This window comes from Corapipo altera, unplaced genomic scaffold, assembly GCF_003945725.1.
Source record: "Corapipo altera isolate COAL_440 unplaced genomic scaffold, ASM394572v1 48b, whole genome shotgun sequence".
NCBI lineage: Eukaryota > Metazoa > Chordata > Aves > Passeriformes > Pipridae > Corapipo > Corapipo altera.
In genome coordinates, this window is record NW_020884884.1 from 14,221,656 (window position 1) to 14,238,827 (window position 17,172).

At 42.1% G+C, this 17,172-nt stretch overlaps 1 long non-coding RNA gene across 3 annotated transcripts; it reads left to right on the forward strand.

The window, feature by feature from the left end:
- Positions 1-958: 958 nt before the first annotated feature.
- On the forward strand, positions 959-13,730 carry LOC113946487. 3 transcript variants are annotated; one of them, XR_003527449.1, is made up of 5 exons: positions 959-1,182; positions 2,171-2,236; positions 2,609-2,728; positions 7,882-8,019; positions 13,435-13,730. It is a non-coding gene; the product is annotated as an uncharacterized LOC113946487 (long non-coding RNA). The 3 variants fall into 3 exon arrangements; XR_003527450.1 differs by lacking the exon at positions 2,171-2,236 and having other exon boundaries at positions 959-1,210; XR_003527448.1 differs by lacking the exon at positions 2,171-2,236.
- Positions 13,731-17,172: the final 3,442 nt, after the last annotated feature.

The window sequence follows — 17,172 nt, forward strand, 5'->3', positions numbered from 1 at the left end:
TCTGAAATGTGGAAGCTGAAGTTCAAAAAATTGAGGGCAGAAATAAGTCTGTAATCATGAGGGTGCTAGTACTGGAACAGAGTCACAAGAGATTTCCAGATTTTCCATTATTTGAAGTCTTTGGTTGACAATGCATTTTTTTCTAAAATAATATGGCTGGTTCAATCACAGATTATTTTTGGTGGCAAATAAGAAAAGAATGAGTGTGAAATGCAACTGCTCATGACTTGGCTGGAGCAGATCTCCTCTTTAGGCATTCACATAACTGTTCCCATGGGCCTGACACATTGTGGAAGTCTGCAATTCCCTTTTCTCCATGACCTGTCATGAAACACATCTAGGGCACTGACTTTGCTTGCTGTTCTTTTGAGAGGTGAAGCCTCAAACACAAGTGCTTTGCATTCCAGCCACCACTTTCAAAACACCCCATTCTTCAGGACCACAGGTACCTGGGAGATCTGGTCCTCCTTTGTACCTGTTTAGAGCACATAATTGGTGGTTTGAAAAGGCAACATGCCTTTGGGTTGAGATGGGATTCTGGAACAGAACTTAGCTGTTTACTCAGTACCAGAAGTGCACAGAAGATAAAATTCAAATAAAAAAACTCTACATAGATTTCTTTACTTCCATATCCTCTCTATGGTGGAGTAATATTAAATTTGAGTCAGTTCCTCTGCTAACTCAGCTGATAAACCAGACTTGCTCCCAGTACAAATCACACTGGATCCTTCCCTTTCCTCCACAAAGATTATTCTAGGTCCTTGGAAAAATCCCACAAGATTATTCTTCATTTTTTTTAATCCCCTCTGTTCTTTGCCCTGTCTTATTTTCATTCTCCAGTCCCTGTCTTTGTAGATAGGAGCTGCGTTCCCACCAACGTCATTAGCATATCAATTGTTTGCTCAGAGGACGGTCATTATGACTCTGTTTCTCCCTGTTATTACTAGTTGCCCTTAGACTGGTGCTAAAGGCCTTGTCAGCAAAGACAGAAACAGAAAACATTGCAGGATAGAGCAATGGCCATAGCAACAACATCACATTAATCAGGGTTTGTAGTCTACGCAAAGACAAACTTCCCAAACCAACAAACTGTACACCAACACCAAAAGACACGAACAAGTTCCCTTTCTGTCCAGAAACTAGAAACCCCAAGGTATTTGCTCTTAGACCTCCCTTCTCCAGGTGAGAAAAAGAATTAGCTGGGAGCAAGGTAAGCCTTTCACAGGGCCATTGCCTCTCACTGTCAGGGTGGATGATAGAGCAAAGGACTTCTGGGTTGCCTAAAGCATTTAGGTTTTACAGCCCCCATGGGGCTGATAATTTGCATTCCCCGCTTTAGGGAGCATGCATGGGACAGATGGAGCTGAGAAGCCAACCTTTCAGATGTCAGAGGACTTTTGAAAAATAGGCTAATTGAGGTGTTAAGAAAGGAATAATAATAATAATAATAATAACAATAATAATTCACTTATATTTGGCATATGTGCATTTATATAATTTACTAAAAATAAATTTATATATATATAAAATGTGTCTCAACATCTGTTCTAGTAACAGTGACATGACTGTAGTCTTGTGAAGCCAAAGTGCACATCGAGCATCTTCACCACTGTTGATTTGTCAAGGTGTTAAAATCCTCAGGGGTTAACCTTTGAAATAATTGGCTCAAACTCAGTCACATAGTTGTTGCTGCCTCAAGACAACTGCAAGTTGGGGGGTGCATGGACAACATCGAGGACATGCACACTGGGAGGCACAAACATTTACATTCATCCCTATCACTTTTTGAAAGGCTAGGAATTGTTGCTGAGTTATTTAAGAGGGTAAAATAAGATAAGTATGGCTTCTGAGATAGAAATTTTCTCTTAAAAGCCAGATACATTCAGGAGAGAGGGCGGTTTAAAACTGCTGGCTCCTGATCTTTCTGTCTTATGCTCTTCTTCTCCTGTACCACCAGGAAGTTAAAAATCTGAGGCTGCAGTACAGAAAACAATACCAAGAGAGAATTCATGTCACTGTGCTGCAGCCAGGAGGGCCTGTGAGCCCTCCTGAGCAGGTGTACTGATGACAGAGGTCAGCACAAGAGCAGCACTGCACAGAAAGTCTTAGAAGGAAGGTCTCTGAAAGACACCATCTGACTTAGACAATCTGTGTGTTTTGCCACGACTAGGGACAGTCCTTCAGCAGAGGGATACTCCAGGCTTTGCATCATGGGCTGTACCCAGAGACCAAATAGGTAAAATAGCCACAGAAAAGGTACAGGGAACCGAGCATGAGTTGGTATGCTAAATGCACTCATTGACCAGCAGAGACATCCGACCATACCTTTCCTGTGAGGCAGAATGGGATGCAGAGGCAGGAGGTACCTGCTGTACAAGCCCAAGGCAGCCAGCACTGCAGGAGGAGGCTGGGATAACAGGTGCTGCTGTTGTACTGAATTATCAGCACGGAGGCAGTCTTAAAAGAACGATCAGGACTTTCAAGGGGACATGGTGGGAATACCACCAGATGCCAGAAAGGACAACCAAAACAGAGTAGTAATTTCTTCCCCATGGTTCATGTTTGCCTTTTCACTGAACCACAAGACAGGGGACTGTTCATGTTGCAGGGATGATGTAGCTGTGGAAGGCTGAAGGTTAGCAGGCAGCTGGGGTGTCAATCTGAAGGCCAGCTTGCCTCTCCAGAAGTGGACTTTGGATGTGTGCAGACATGGACTCCACTATGCGAGGTACTAGACTTGCAAAAGGCCATCTCCCTGGGACTGAAACCCACTGTTTTTAGTTTGTGGTCATGGCACATTTGTTTGCAAAGCACTATTCAGTCAGCCACAAGTCACAAGGTTCAACCTGCTTGGACTGTGCTTCAGGAACCTTAAACAAACAAACAGCAAATCATGAGATAAGGAAAAAATAAAATTTTCTGAGGAAATACTCTCAGACATGACAGTAGAAGATGGCCAAACTCTTATAAACTAACATGTAAGCCAAGTTTGTCTCCCGGGTCTTCTCTGTATAGTCATTTTAAAGCTCAGCCTATGGCTTATTACAGTGCTAATGGGACCCACTGCTGTGCAAGAGCATTCAGCGCAGGGCATGGCCCAGCCTGCTGGGACCCACAATGCCTGTGGGGGCAGTATCCAAGTCCTGGTCAGCACTCTCTTTTGTGCCTGTTTATCCCTGGCCTGTAGATCAATGGCCTCAGCCTAAGTGTGAGCCAGACTATGAACAAAGTAGGCAATCAGAGGGTTGGAGATGGAGTGTGATCTTGATCCTACAGATGTCTCCTCAGCAGTGAAGTCGGGTGACTTGTTTATGTAATGTAGTGCAGGTAGGAGTCACCTCTTTCTTGGGAGAGAAATGGCAACCTGCCCAGGTGGAGTGCATGGCCTGTGTGGTAGTTTGGTCTGGGCCTTCCTTGGTGACCAGTTTGTAACCAAGGAAGGGTCTAGATTTACCCAGTATTCCCTACGATTTTTACGTAAGCCAGGTTATAAGAAGAAAGGAGGAGAGGCCTTCGCTCTCTTTTTCCTTCCGGCGGCTTGGAGGTGCAGGTTCCCCCCTGCTGTTGAGTCTGTCGTGTTGGGGAGCGAGGCCTGGTAAGGCCTTGTCGACCTTGGGAGGTGGAGGTTGCCGGCGATCATTCCAGCGCGACTCTCCGTTGTCCCAAGGAGAGTAGTAAGATAGTTTTTTTGCCAGTTCTTTTAGTTGCTAGATATTGGGCTACTAATCAGGACATATATATATTTTATTTTGGTTTTGTTCCTTTTCCTTTCCCCCTTCCCTTTCCCTTGTGAAATTGTATATATTTCAATTGTATATAACTATAACATAAGTGTAAATATATTTATATATATTGCTTTAGCTGTCTCTCTTGTTTTGGTTTTCTTGGTTGTTTTTTTCCCTCTTCTCCCTGAGGTTTGGGGGGGGGCAGGGGGACTTCTTGTGGTAAGGTTTGGAGACTTGACAGGGAGCCAGCTTCAAACCATATCAGCCTGACATGCACAGAAGTCGATAGGAGGCTAGTAGGAAACCTGGAGCCCCTTCTCAGCTCATTCACTGACTTATGAACATATTGAATAGGACTTTGCTCAATGGACCAGCTCCATGTTGAAAATATTATTATTTAAAATAAATATTTACCATCTATGCACACACTGGATACTGACTTTTGAAACAAAAACTAGTTGCTAATATTATTAAAATACTTCTCCACAAATCCATCTTGGTTGTTCTGTGAATGAGCTCTCCCTTGGATATATCTGGATTTCCTCCTATGAGTGTTGGTGAGGTTTGGCTGTCAGTTTTGACACCTCCAGACTTTTTCCAAGGTCTATTCTCCTTTGGCTGAAAAATAAGTTCCTTTCTGAAGAGTAGAGTAGGCAGTTACCAAACAGAGTAACTATCACAAAAAGCAAGAAAAGGCAGAGATGAAGACATTAGGAATGATTTCTTAGCAATCAGCACCAAACAGAGCCTGTCTTTCTAAGGACTTTTCATCCCTGTCATTAGTTAACCTTCCTGAGTGCTGACACTAAGATGATATTACCAGGAAAAAAAAAATCAGACATGAATGTGATTTGGAGGAAATTCAAAGCATAAAACCAATTTCCTTAGAGAAGGTTGCAGTTCAAAAGGCTTTCATTGAGATGTGACATGTGGCCACACCTCAATGAATTGTTTTCTAAAATTACAATGGTTAATCAAATATAAAACTGAAATCAAAATTATGAGTTTGCATTTATTTGCAAAGGACACTATCAGGTCCAATATACAGAATTTGAATGCATCATTAGCAAGTTTGCTGATGATACCAAACTGAGAGGTGGTGTTCACTCTCTTGAGGGACAGAAGGCCTTGAGAGGGATCTAGGTAGACTGGAGCATTGGGCTATGATAAATAGGATGAAATTTACCTAATCCAGAGTAATGCTGAGCACAAGTATAAATTGGGATAGGAGTGGCTTGAAGGGAGGGTTCTGGGGGTGCTGCTCAGCAGCAGACTCACTGTGAGTCAGCAGTGAGCCCTGGCAGCCAAGAGGGCACAACGTTCCTGGGGCACATCAAACAGAGCACAACCAGCAGGTCCAAAGAGCTGATTATTCTGCTGTATGCAGTGTTGGTGCAGTCTCACCTTGAATACTGTGTGCAGTTCTGGGCCCCACAGATTAAGAAGGATGTGAAGGTCACTGGATTCAGAGAAGGGCAACAAAGCCGGTGAAAGGGCTATAAGGAATGCCCAATGAGGACTTGTCTAGTTTGTAGAAAAGAAGTTTGAAGGGTGACCTCTTTGCTCTCTACAGCTCTCTGAGGAGGGGAAGTGGAAAGGGAGATGCTGAGCTCTTCTCCCTGGGATCCACTGATAGGAATGGTTCAGAACTGCATCGGGGGAGGTTTAGACTGGACATTAGGAAGCATTTTGTTACTGAGAGGGTGCTCAAATACTGAACAGGCTTTCTAGTGAGGTGGTCAATGCCATTTAAGAAGCAATTAAGCAATGCCCCTAACATGGTTTAACTTGTTTCGCCCTGAATTAGTCACGCAGTTGAACTAGATGATCATTGCAGGTCCCTTCCAAATGAAATAGTCTATTCCCCTATCCCCTAGTATTATGACTAATGTCTCTATTTGTGGGCAGCCACAGTGGGGGTTTTCAATGCTGTTGGGAAGACAAATGTCTGATTACTTCCCTGGTAGACTGGGAATATTCCAGATAGCAAGTATTTCTTCAGATACTCGGATCTGAAGAAACTGAGGCTCACCTTCTCTGGAAGCAGGCAAGGGGCGAGCTGAAACACAGGCACTGTTCCTTTCTCGCTTCTGTCATCCTCGCTGCCCTTAACTCAAGGTTCAAGTCCAGGTGAGTAGCTATGTCACATGCAGGGTGCATGGTATTTATAGTTAATTATTATTGTGGCATCTAATAATATAGACCATCAAAACTGTTAGCTGTGTATGCAGACTTAACATGCTTCTGCTATTGCTGTTTTCATCAGCACAGGTCAGCAAATGATTCTCCTCATACCTGACTGTTTAAAGTATGGGTTTATGAAGTGTCAAAGATGTCAGTCACTGTGATGATATGCTGATAGCATTCATCATCAGCCAGTGTCACTTCTTGCTTGTAGAGCTTTAGGGCAGCTCTGCTGACAAGCAGGTGAGTTGTGATCACTAGCAGAGGAACAAAGCAGCAGAGTGGGCATGACAGGGATGATATAAAAAAATGAACAAGTTATACTCTGCTGACTAGGGAAACATACTGTCCTGACTAAGACAAGGTGGGTAACTATAAATGATGTCACTGGGCTATGCTTCAGGTTCATGGCTGCCACTTGAGTCATTACGAGGAAGGTGAAAGCTATGGTCTCCAATGACATGGGTAGCCATTAGTTGTGTTCAACTGAATGAGTCTTTTTTCTGCATCAGGACCCATGGTCATAATTGCACTTACTTTAATTTTGCTCACAGACAACCAGTCTGAAATCAGTCTGGCCCTTACCATGTAAATCTCCAGTGACTGTGGCAACTGTACCTGCAAACTAGGAGTTTGAGCTTATAATGCTACTCTATTTTGCTTGCTCATGTTTTCCTTAGCCAACCTTTAGCTGTTTTGTGATGTATGAGGAGAAAACCTGGTGCGTGCATGAACGGCTGTTATCCCTGGACATCTCTGGCACCCCAAACACTCAGCCTAGAGCACTTCAGCATGGTTCTGAGGCAGCTGCAGGTCACTTCTTGTAGGCCCTCTCACATGGTCTAGGACCCCAGTTAGGAAGTCTGCAGCAAGACCAGGGTTAAAACAGTAGCAAAGCTTTTTCTCTTTCTCTTTCTTTTTTCTTTTTTTTTTTTTTTTTTTAATGTGAGATAACCTCTAAAAGAAGTGGGGCCGTGAAAGCACAGCCTTTGCAAAGTATCCAAACTCCGCTCATAGCATACGGCATCAGTCATAGTTTGTCTCTGCAATAAATCAAACTCCCACGATGGCAGTTGTTCTGTTTCCATTGTCCAATGCTGAAAAACAAGAAGAAAACACCATTAAAAGGATGTGTTGCATGCGAGAGGCAGGGCATGTTGAATTAATTTTTGAGGTATTGGCCATGTGGTCATTTCCATTTCATAAAACTTGTGTTCAGCAGGATCGCAAGCGCATGCACAGACAAAACGAATGATAAATGAGCATCTGCTTGCTTAAAACACATTGTTTAACATAGTTTGTTTTCTTAAGAAATTAAAACACATCTTGGCAGTCTCCATCCCATTCCAGAAGGGGACTAGTATCTCTTCCTTTCACTTTGATTAAATGTTTGCTTTGATAAAATACTTAGTAATATGATTTTTTTAAGTTAACTCATTCACAGAAGAGACTTGACTAATGGAGGAGGATAGAGGAGGATTTATACTTTTGGGGGCCTCTGTCATTTTTTTACTTTTTGTTCAGGCATTCATGGAGGCTTGTAAGTTTCCCAAGACACCTAGGTTACTTTAAGGAAAAGAGATTACTGTTCAGTTAAAGCTGATAAAAAAAAATTCTCTTCTGCTTTTATATCGTCCTAATGGACAACTGAAATGTCCACATGTACTGCCAAGAAATTGCACATTAATCTCTGAAGTGATGCAGGTGTGTTTCTTAGCACATAGGGCATTCTTTTTAAAAAGGCTGGAAATACTACTAATATACCAAATGGCTATCACACATTTCAAGCCTCCTCCTTTAGCTGCTCCATAAATGTCTTGGTGTGCATGGCTGGCTGTTGTGTGCCTTTCAGGTAGGCTCCAATCATCAGTAATTAAAACCGAAATAGGCTAATCACGTTGCACTCCCAAGGGTTTTTAATGTAACATGAAAAGCCTATTGGAATGCACTAATGGTTTTTTGATTTTAAAAGGAAACTGATTATTTGGCCCAGCCCAGGAATATGAAAATTCAGTGGGCAAGAAGGAATTTTGTTAATAAACAATGAGAAGTATTTCATTTGGCATCAGCAAGCAGAACACTGGAGAAGCAGCCATTTTGCTGAAATATGGTATTTATGCTACTTTGACATTGCACTTCGTTTAAATACATTAAGACAATTTAACCACATCTATAAGAGGCTGAAAGGCTTGCTGTTCAGCCTTTCCCCATCTGCAAAATCTGTGGCCTGGTGTGCAATATCAGAAGGAGGTCAGAGGCAGAGGCTCTGACTGTGCTGCCTAGCTGGATAGCTTTCATTTGGATGCCTGAGAACCAGAGAGGTGGTGCAAAGACTTCTGCTGACTTGGGCTAACATTGGTTTGGGCCTTGGATGCCTCGGTTTGGTACAACAACAGTGAAAGATGACAGCATTTACATTGAATCAACTTCTGCTTTTCTCTCACCACGAAATTGAGTGAAATCTGATAGTGTACTAAAAGATCCTCTCTTTGAAAATATTAGTTTCTATCCATCCTACTCCATCTGGGCATGGTATTGTTTTAAAAAGCAGGATGGATTTCAACAGGAGGAAAGTCTGTGTATTAGGTTATTATTTATATTAAGAAATAATCACTCTAACATGCCAGGATGGATTACAAAAATTTAGTATTGAAATGGACAGGGTAAATTGTGCTTATGTAAAACATTCTAATCATTTTTTTTTCCACCCAGAAATGTAAAAAAAGAGTCTGAACTCTGCACTGTAACTTGCTATATAAATAATATAATGATGCTACCAGCAGGGTTACATTCCCCTTGTTCAGAGAAGGCCAACTCAACATGAACTGAGTACTGCACTAAAAGACTGAGAAAAAGCTGACAAATATGAAATTTCCCTCAACTCTGACCTGCTTTAAAGTTCACATCCTTAAAGAATTGCTAAACAGATGACAAAAAGGAGCAAAGTAGTGCAACTCTTCAGTAAGACAGCTGCCTTCTCAGTAAGCTCTATCTGCAAGTACATGATGTAGCTGGACTGTGAAGTGGTTCAAGCAAACTCATTTGACTTTGTATTGCGAGAGCCTCAGCAACACACACACAGAGCCGCACACCTCATCTCAGCCAAGAGACAGTAACTTCATAAGCTGGACAGGTGTGTGATTGCAAGGCTCTGGTTCTGTCTCCTGCTCAGACAGGCTGGGATGGGTGAGCAGGACTCATGCTAACCTCTGCAGCTGGGCAAACTTAATCTTTACTGGATCAGGAAAAGTCATCCAGAGTCAGTGCTGAGTGAAAACAGAATGTGATGCACTGAAAACAGAGCATGTCCTGCAGTATGCTCCCAGCATCCTCTGAAGAACATGTATTCCATGGAAAGTACAGCCCAAAAAATGAGGATGCAGGCAGAATCAGGTATGTAGCAGAAAGGGAGAAAGAAAAACCAGACATGTCCTGTGCACTGCCCACTTCACAGCCTTTCCTTTCTCACTGGTTTCCTTTTCTAGCTGGAAACTTCTCCTACTTAGTTACCAGCTGAAGCCACATAGCAAAACATATGCGTAATTCATTCGTGCATATAGAGCTAATTACATGCTCCACTGGTTGGCTAAAGGAATTCACACATCCCACCAGCCAAATAGTTTTGGACCAAGGAGCTGAAAAGCTAAGGAGGCGATATTCCTCTAGCTAAAATTTTAAGTCAAAGCATAACTGAGAGAGGAAAAAACACACATACATCTAGGAAAAGTTTGAATGCCCCTTAGAAATGAACCATCTGAGCAAGTTTGTTACGGATGATGTCCATATGGTATTTTGCAGGCAGGTGTGAACTTGCTCTGTCTGCATTCAGAGCTGGCCGAGCACAAGAAAGTCTTGGACAAGTGAGGTCATTAACTTCGGTTGTGCATGCTGTTAACACAGCCACACAGCTCTCCAACTGGGGCATGGGAGACCTTCTTTATGCCTGCCTGTGTAGCAGATATTCATACGGGACCATCCGCCTTTTACACTGACACTTCTTTGCAGAGAGAATGGGGCTTTGTTTAAGAAGAGCCGCCAACTATTCACTACCAGAGAGACCAAGAAGGAATTCAGACATGATCCTATTGCATGGAGCCCTCTGATTGTCATTTGTCTAAATGGCCGGTAATTGCATAAAGTTACAGCTAAGTGACCAGGTTGAGACTTTTTCAGAAACCCAAAGGTCTAAAAGTCAGCTACTGAATCCATATGCAGGCACTTCAATAAAGGCAGCTTGGTTTCCAGAGTAGCCAAGCCTCCCAGCTCTTCCCAGGACTAGTTGAAATGTGCAGCACTTGTGAAAATCACCTTTCATGTCTGTGGCTATGGATATCAGGCAGCCTGTGGTAGGCACCAGCATTGGCACATGTTGGTGGCATGCCTGTGTGGCATGAGTAGTACCTATAAGATGTCAGCCTGTGGGAGTCACATGAAAGAATTTAAATTCTAGCCTTGTCTCTCTGTCTGGCTGCCAGATTCTGACTTGGATTTTGTCTCTTCTCTCCTCCTTCTCCTCCCCCACCCTCCATTTTAATTCCTTTCCACTGCTTTCACCCTGCTGTGGTCTTTGACCTGCTCTCATCCCTCCTGGTTTCTTCCTTGAGAACATGGTCTTGCAGGGAAAGGAAGACAGAGTGAAACATTAGACTGCATGTTACGATGATTAAAAGGCATGTAAGAAAACCAAGGCTGTCATTTTAATCTCTCACTAATGTTCATTGGCATGTCTTTGAGATAGGGTACCGTGCTGACAATAGTGATGGACAGGGTGTGAGATTGGCCCCTTGAACCCAGGGGCCTCCCAGGAATAGATCATGTCTAGACCTGGTTTGCATCAAGAGCCAAACCGGATAAGCTGATTAGCCAATTAGAAATAGTTCAGCTAGTGGAGTAGAGGGACCAAAGAGAGCAGAAACTGGAGGTCATGTGGATATCACAACTGATTAATAACCCCGTGGTGATGTGGAAGCTGGGAGGGGCTTGCACTGAAGCGGGAGGAGGAGCTGCAAGTAAAAAAACAGAAGATGAACAGAAGAGGGGTTTGTGTGTGTGTGTGTGTGTGTGTGTGGTTTTTCTCTCTAGAACCTGACTAAGAGAAAAGATCAAACATCAAACCTAAATGTGGAGAACAGTGGTATTTGATCTCCCGCCAAAATATTTCTAGCATGTCCTTTAAATCATATGTCATATGAAAAAGTCTCACTCTAGAGATTTCATTTCCAATCTTTACCAGCATATTGCTTTTCATTCACTTTATTACCATAAGTCTCTACTATATATGGATACTACTAACACTAAATATGGTTTTCATCATGAAACTCCTAGAATTTTCCATTGTGGGCACCATTTGTCAGGCATAATGTGAATCATAGGAGTTTAAAATTACTTACTTGGAACATCACTGAAAGCCAAACAGAACCAATTCAGAGGTAATAACTTTAAATAAATGGAAGACAGGCAAATCTAAACTCCATTTGGAAGGACACCATCTCTGCATCACCAGTGCTCTAAATACAGGTCATACTCAATTAAAGATGATCAGGCTACTCCTTGCTCCCTTGATTCCCAAGACCATGACCTTCTTGGCGGTACGCCTTGCTGGCAGAGTAGCATTACCCCTTGGTGAACTGCAGCCCAGTGGGTGCCTTCCACCCAGGCATACCTGAGGCAGTCAGGAGCCATCAAGCAGGACATGGTTAAACATCTCCAAGTGACAGAGAACAACAGGATCCCAGTGCAGTTGGAGTACCCATTTTGAGCATGTAGGAACAATGTCTGATTTTTTTTAAGAGTGGACATGGCTCAAGGTTGCTTAGATTCAAGACAGGATGCAAGTGGATAACTCCCTTAAGCTTCTTGATTTACAATATTACCTTTATTTCTGGTTCATAGGCCACAGTTGTGTATTCAGCTAGCCAGACCTCTTTGAGAAGCTGCCCAAAGCTTTCTGTACCAACAATTCACCTTAAGCGGAGATTCATGTCTTTAGGCTTTCCAGAGCAGAGACCTCTTTCCCAGAAAACTCCTTTCAGTGTGACACTCTTCAGCAGGAAGGTTTTCCTAGCAATGCCTGATCTGCATCTTTCCTGATGCACTTATGTCTTTGAGTTCTCAGGCTGGGACAACAGGTACTTTCCTTCTTCTCTGTAGAAGCTTTGTTTATCTGAAGTTTATTTCATGCCTCTTCCACTGTTAAACAGCCTCCTTTCACATTTCTCCAATTCCAATTTTACCAGTCTTCTGCACTACCGTGTTGCTCCTGCCCTGCCTTCCTCCAAACACTCTGTATCTTTTCAGAAGTGCAGTGCCCAAAACTGGACCGTGTACTGCCCCTGAGGCCCTCCCAGTGCTAAGTAGAATGTATCATCCAAGATCTATTCCTACTTATATATCCCAGGATAATATTTGACATTTTCATAGGAGTATGATACAGTTGCACATTTTACAACTCCTTCTGTGATCTGCTGAAATTCTTCCCAGTCATTTTTGTGCAAACTTACTAAAAATTGTCATTATGGGCTTATGCTGATGATCATTCCTGTCTAAGTGTATGTATTGTGTGTCTTCATCAAATTGCATTATTTTTTTTTTTTCAGAGCATCCATCCAGTGTGGGCAAGATCATTTTGAATTCTAATCCTGTCCTCTACCAGACTCACAAGTAATCCCTGCCTGGTGTCATCTGTAAATTTAATAAACATTCTCAATATTCCATCATGAGGTCATTAACAAAAATATTCAACACTAATTCCAGATGGTCTCTTACATTTCTGGGCAACGCAGAATGTGTTGAAGCATTCCCATGACTGACAATTCCCTCCATTTGTGTTATTGCTGAGAACTTTAGGTCTGGGCTGTGTGGTCACTGAGGTTAGAAAAAACACTTGCATGTAGATGAAGTGAGCATTCCTGCTGGTATGGCATGCTGCAACCCCTTCCAACTTAAGGAATGGAAAGAGCTCCGTCTATCTAGTCTGTAGGAAATAGATTAAATTCTGCTTAGTAACACAGGCACTTTCCCCCACCTCTTCACTTATTCCTAGTGGTACATTTATGTCATCAACTCATCCTGATCATTGAAATTTCATTCTTGAGCTGAGATAAATGTATTTTTAAGGCAACTTCTTCTGGTTTAGAGAAAGAGTCACTACTCATGATTCCTGAGAGCAAATGCTGGCTTGAAAAACTTCAGACTAGTGTCCTAAGCACCAGTAACCACAAAAAGAATAAAATAATGTTGAGACTCAAAAACCCTCATTTTCTCACCTATGACATGATATTTCAGGAAAAAGACCGTGCAGGGAATAAAAACCACATGATCAGTATGTGCTCACACATACACCACAGCAAACTAGAGAAGAGGAAGACCTTAAAACTAAGAAGGAAAATGCTTTTTGTCACAATGCCACAGAAGGAATGAGAGAATAATGCATCAGTCTTAGATATTGGTATAGTAGTGAAAGCAGCATAGTGAAATCAGCATTTAATAAGCATTCTCTGTATTCTAACTTGGAGTTTTAACACAGATTACAACCTCACTGAAATCATAGAGATATGGCTGAATCACTCGTATGACTGGAATGCTGACAGAAAAGGATGCTGCTTGTTCAAGAAGAATGGACAGCAAAGAGATAAGAGGCATCACTTTGTGAGCATTGTATGTATAAGCTTGTTCTGACAGATGGAGTTAGCCTTGCTGAAGGTATGTAAAGGTGGAAATAGGACACCATTGTCAGAGTTTACTGGAGTCTGTTAAAGGCCATCCATTTATGAAGATAATATGTATAAGGTTCTTTGAGAATAACTATTAGAGACATCTGAAGCACAGGTCTTGTGGGAAGTGGAATATTTTAGCTACAGTTAGAGACATTTGTTGAACAAACAGAATTCAGCAGCATAAAAACTCTTCAGCCCCTTTATGGCACAGTTTTATCACATCTTTTGTTTGTATTCAGAAGACCCAGAAAGGAATTAGAGGAAAAAGATCCTCTAGGTTTGAGTCTCAGCACAAGGGAAGAGCAGTGTAAGAAAGGGAAGGTGGAAGGCAACGTGGATGGGAGTTACCGTGAAAAGGTAAATTTCATGGTCCTTGGAGAGGCAAGTCGGGAGAAGAGAAAAAAACTAACCCAATGAGTTTCAGACAGACAGACTTCAATAAGCTTGGGAAACTGCCAAGAAACAGAGGACTTAAAGAGAGTTAGTAGTTCCCCAAAGAAACAACACTAAACACAGAAGTGGAGATGCAGAGAAAAGACTAGAAATAAACAACACTGACTTCTTTCCATTGGTCTCAAAGACAATAAGGAACCACAACAAGAAGAAACAAAACCAGATGTCCAAGGATGAGTATGAACATAGTCATGTAAAACAAGGTCTGGAAAATTAAAATTAAATTAGCAAGAGACACAGAAGGTAACAGAATTTAATCATTCACTAAAAAGGAGATGGAGGAAAATGTTAGCTCATTACTCCAGGAATGGAGAAGATAATAGGGAGATTACAATGTGCAGATGAAAGTGTTTAATGTCTTTTTTAATTGCATCTAAAATGGCCAAATGTGAGGATGCAATTAGCACAGCTGAGAAAAGTGCTAAGGTTTAAGGCTAAGTAGGAAAAGCTCAGCCTTGGGAGTATTTAGGAAAACAAGACTTTATACACAGAGGAAAAGCTGTTGTGTTACTATGCATCTCAACAAAGCATCTGGCTCCAGATGATTTTAACATGTTGAAGAAATAGTCTGAAAAAGGTGTAAGGGATGACAGAGCAAGATCAAGGGATTAAGTTCAGGTAGACTCTGGAGATTGCACACGTAGTAAATTTTATGATGCTAAAAATGCAGAAGGATATTTTGGTTAGAAAGGTGTCTCTGGGAAAAAAGGATTTGTGGGTTAGCTGAACCTGAAACAGCAATGACAGGCTGGTGTGGAAAAGGCAAATTATCACAGGGAATTGTGCAAACAGGAATTCAAGCCTCCACACCATAAAAAGTGGCACTGCATTCTATTTGTCAGTCAGAAGGCCTTCATGAAAATTTTATTTCTTAAGCTTAAGGATGCACTTCTGCAAAAATGAAGAGCAGGAACTGCCCAAAATGTAGAGAATGCAGTTTATGATAAAAGACAGAAAGAATCATGGTTGTTTAAGGAAGACTGAAGGAGAAATGATGACTTACATTCAACATGTAGATGGCTATTGCAAAGTAAAAGGGGATCTGGTGTTCTAATTGTACAGACGTAGCAAATCTTTGGGTTTACCTTGCTACAAGAAAAGTAATTTGGGCATTCAAAAATTTTTTCTAGTAACAAGTGTAGGGTCCTTGAGGAAGGTATGGAGTAACCATCTCAGAATGTTTTTAGGACCAATAAGCAAATAACTTTATTAGGAATGGTCCAGTTGATCTTGCTTTAGGACAGGGAGAAACAGTCTATTGTATTTTGAGATGCTTTCCTACTTGTCCGTATGTCAACTTGAACTTCTTGTTCAGTGCCATCACTGAATAAAGGCAACATATGAGGCATCAAGTCTCATGCCTGGAAGGATACTTCCACCTCTGTGCCCCATTACATCCAACTGGGAGCAGATATGGCAACATAACTAGAAGAACAAAAAAAAAAGGTGTTCCTTTCACAGGCCAGGAGCTGCTGAGCTCCTTGGCCATTCAAATTTCTTTACTGCTGTGTGGTTTCTCCAAGACCATCCCTAAACCCCTGCTGAATGCAGGTACCTACTTCATCATCCTTGCCTGCACAGGACCTCTGCCTTCATCTAGTCCATCTATTGGCCACTTTGATGGGGCAAGAAAACTCAGCCTTCAGGACTCCTCTCTTTGCACTGCACTTAGCCAAGCCATAAAATAATGTAGAGTTAGAAGGGAGCAGAATAAACAGGGCTGACAGCTGTTAGTCAGCTGCATCAAGCTTTCTGACCCCTGTTATGTCTCCGTTAGTTTTGTTTGTATATAGTGCTGTACAAAAAGGCTAACTGGTGGCACTTTGAAGGAGAATTTTTCTATTACTCATCTCCTTCTTTAACATGATTTTCTCTTTATTTATTTAGCTTTCCACTCTCACTTGAGTTTGCAATAATTTAGCGCAGATGTTCTATCTTTCTGTAATTTATTAATATTGACTTTCTTTTCTGTCCCTTTTCTATAAATGTTTCTCAAATGTTCACACTATGACTGTGTGATTTCCCTTGCTTGCCTCCCAGCAAGGGAGCTGCAGGCTTGCAAGAAGAGAGTGTGCTGGAGGCATTCTGTCAGCTGCAAGCAGCTAGAAGTAAAAGGCCACCCTCATCCAGGGAAAGGAAATGGGCAATGAGGTCACCCCAGCCACCCCATACAGGAAGATTCTTATGCCTAAGAAGAGTGTAGAGTCATGCACAAAAGATGTAGAGAGTAAGGCGAGCTTTTGGTTTTAGACAGGAGATGGGTAACTTGTCCTTGGGATCCTCAGCTGCTTTTCATCCTCATTTTCCCTGCTTTGAGGAGAGAAGGACTTGGTGTTTACAGAGACAGTGGGAGAGAGACGATCTTCAAAAGGTCACTGAGGAGGCATCCAGTCACTGATTCACTCATAGCAAGTAGCAGCAAAGTGCAAAAGTGGCACTGTCCTCTGTGCCTAGTTTCAGAGAGAAAGATAGAAGGACAGTCAGGAAAGGTCAGCAAGATTTTGCCATGATTATGTATTTGCTCATCTTCTAAGGAAGAACCGAATGGCCCAGACTAGGAGATGGACCCAGAAATTGCCATTCACTCCTGCTCAAAGCACAAATGTCACAGACAGTTCATTCAAAAAAACAACTGGGAGTCTGCCCATACTATCATTGATGCTTATAACAGTGATGAGTGCCAGGGAGAGACCTGCATTTTGTTGTCTACCTACCATGGCATGTTCAATCCCCCATATTCCAGTGTCTGGAGGGGAGCCTAGCTGCCAACCTTTAGGGTAGTCTGCCTGGTAGACAGGAAACTGAGCCTGGAAGTAGGGAGGCCCTGGTCCCCATTCTTTGATCCATCACTGGGAATGTCTTGCTTTAAACAACTAGAAGAAGATAGAGGTGTCAAGAAGAGAACAGAACAGAATCCAAAGCACAAGTCGGGATCTTCAGCACCAGGTTTTCCCCTGACAACCTCCTATCTGAAATATGGCAAGAGCATTCAAGAATACAAGTTACTGGTTTTCAACTCTTCCAGCAAGGTAAGTGAAATTCTTCTGTTGTCTCTCTAAGGATGGGAAAGGGAAAACACCTGTTTAAAAGAGGTT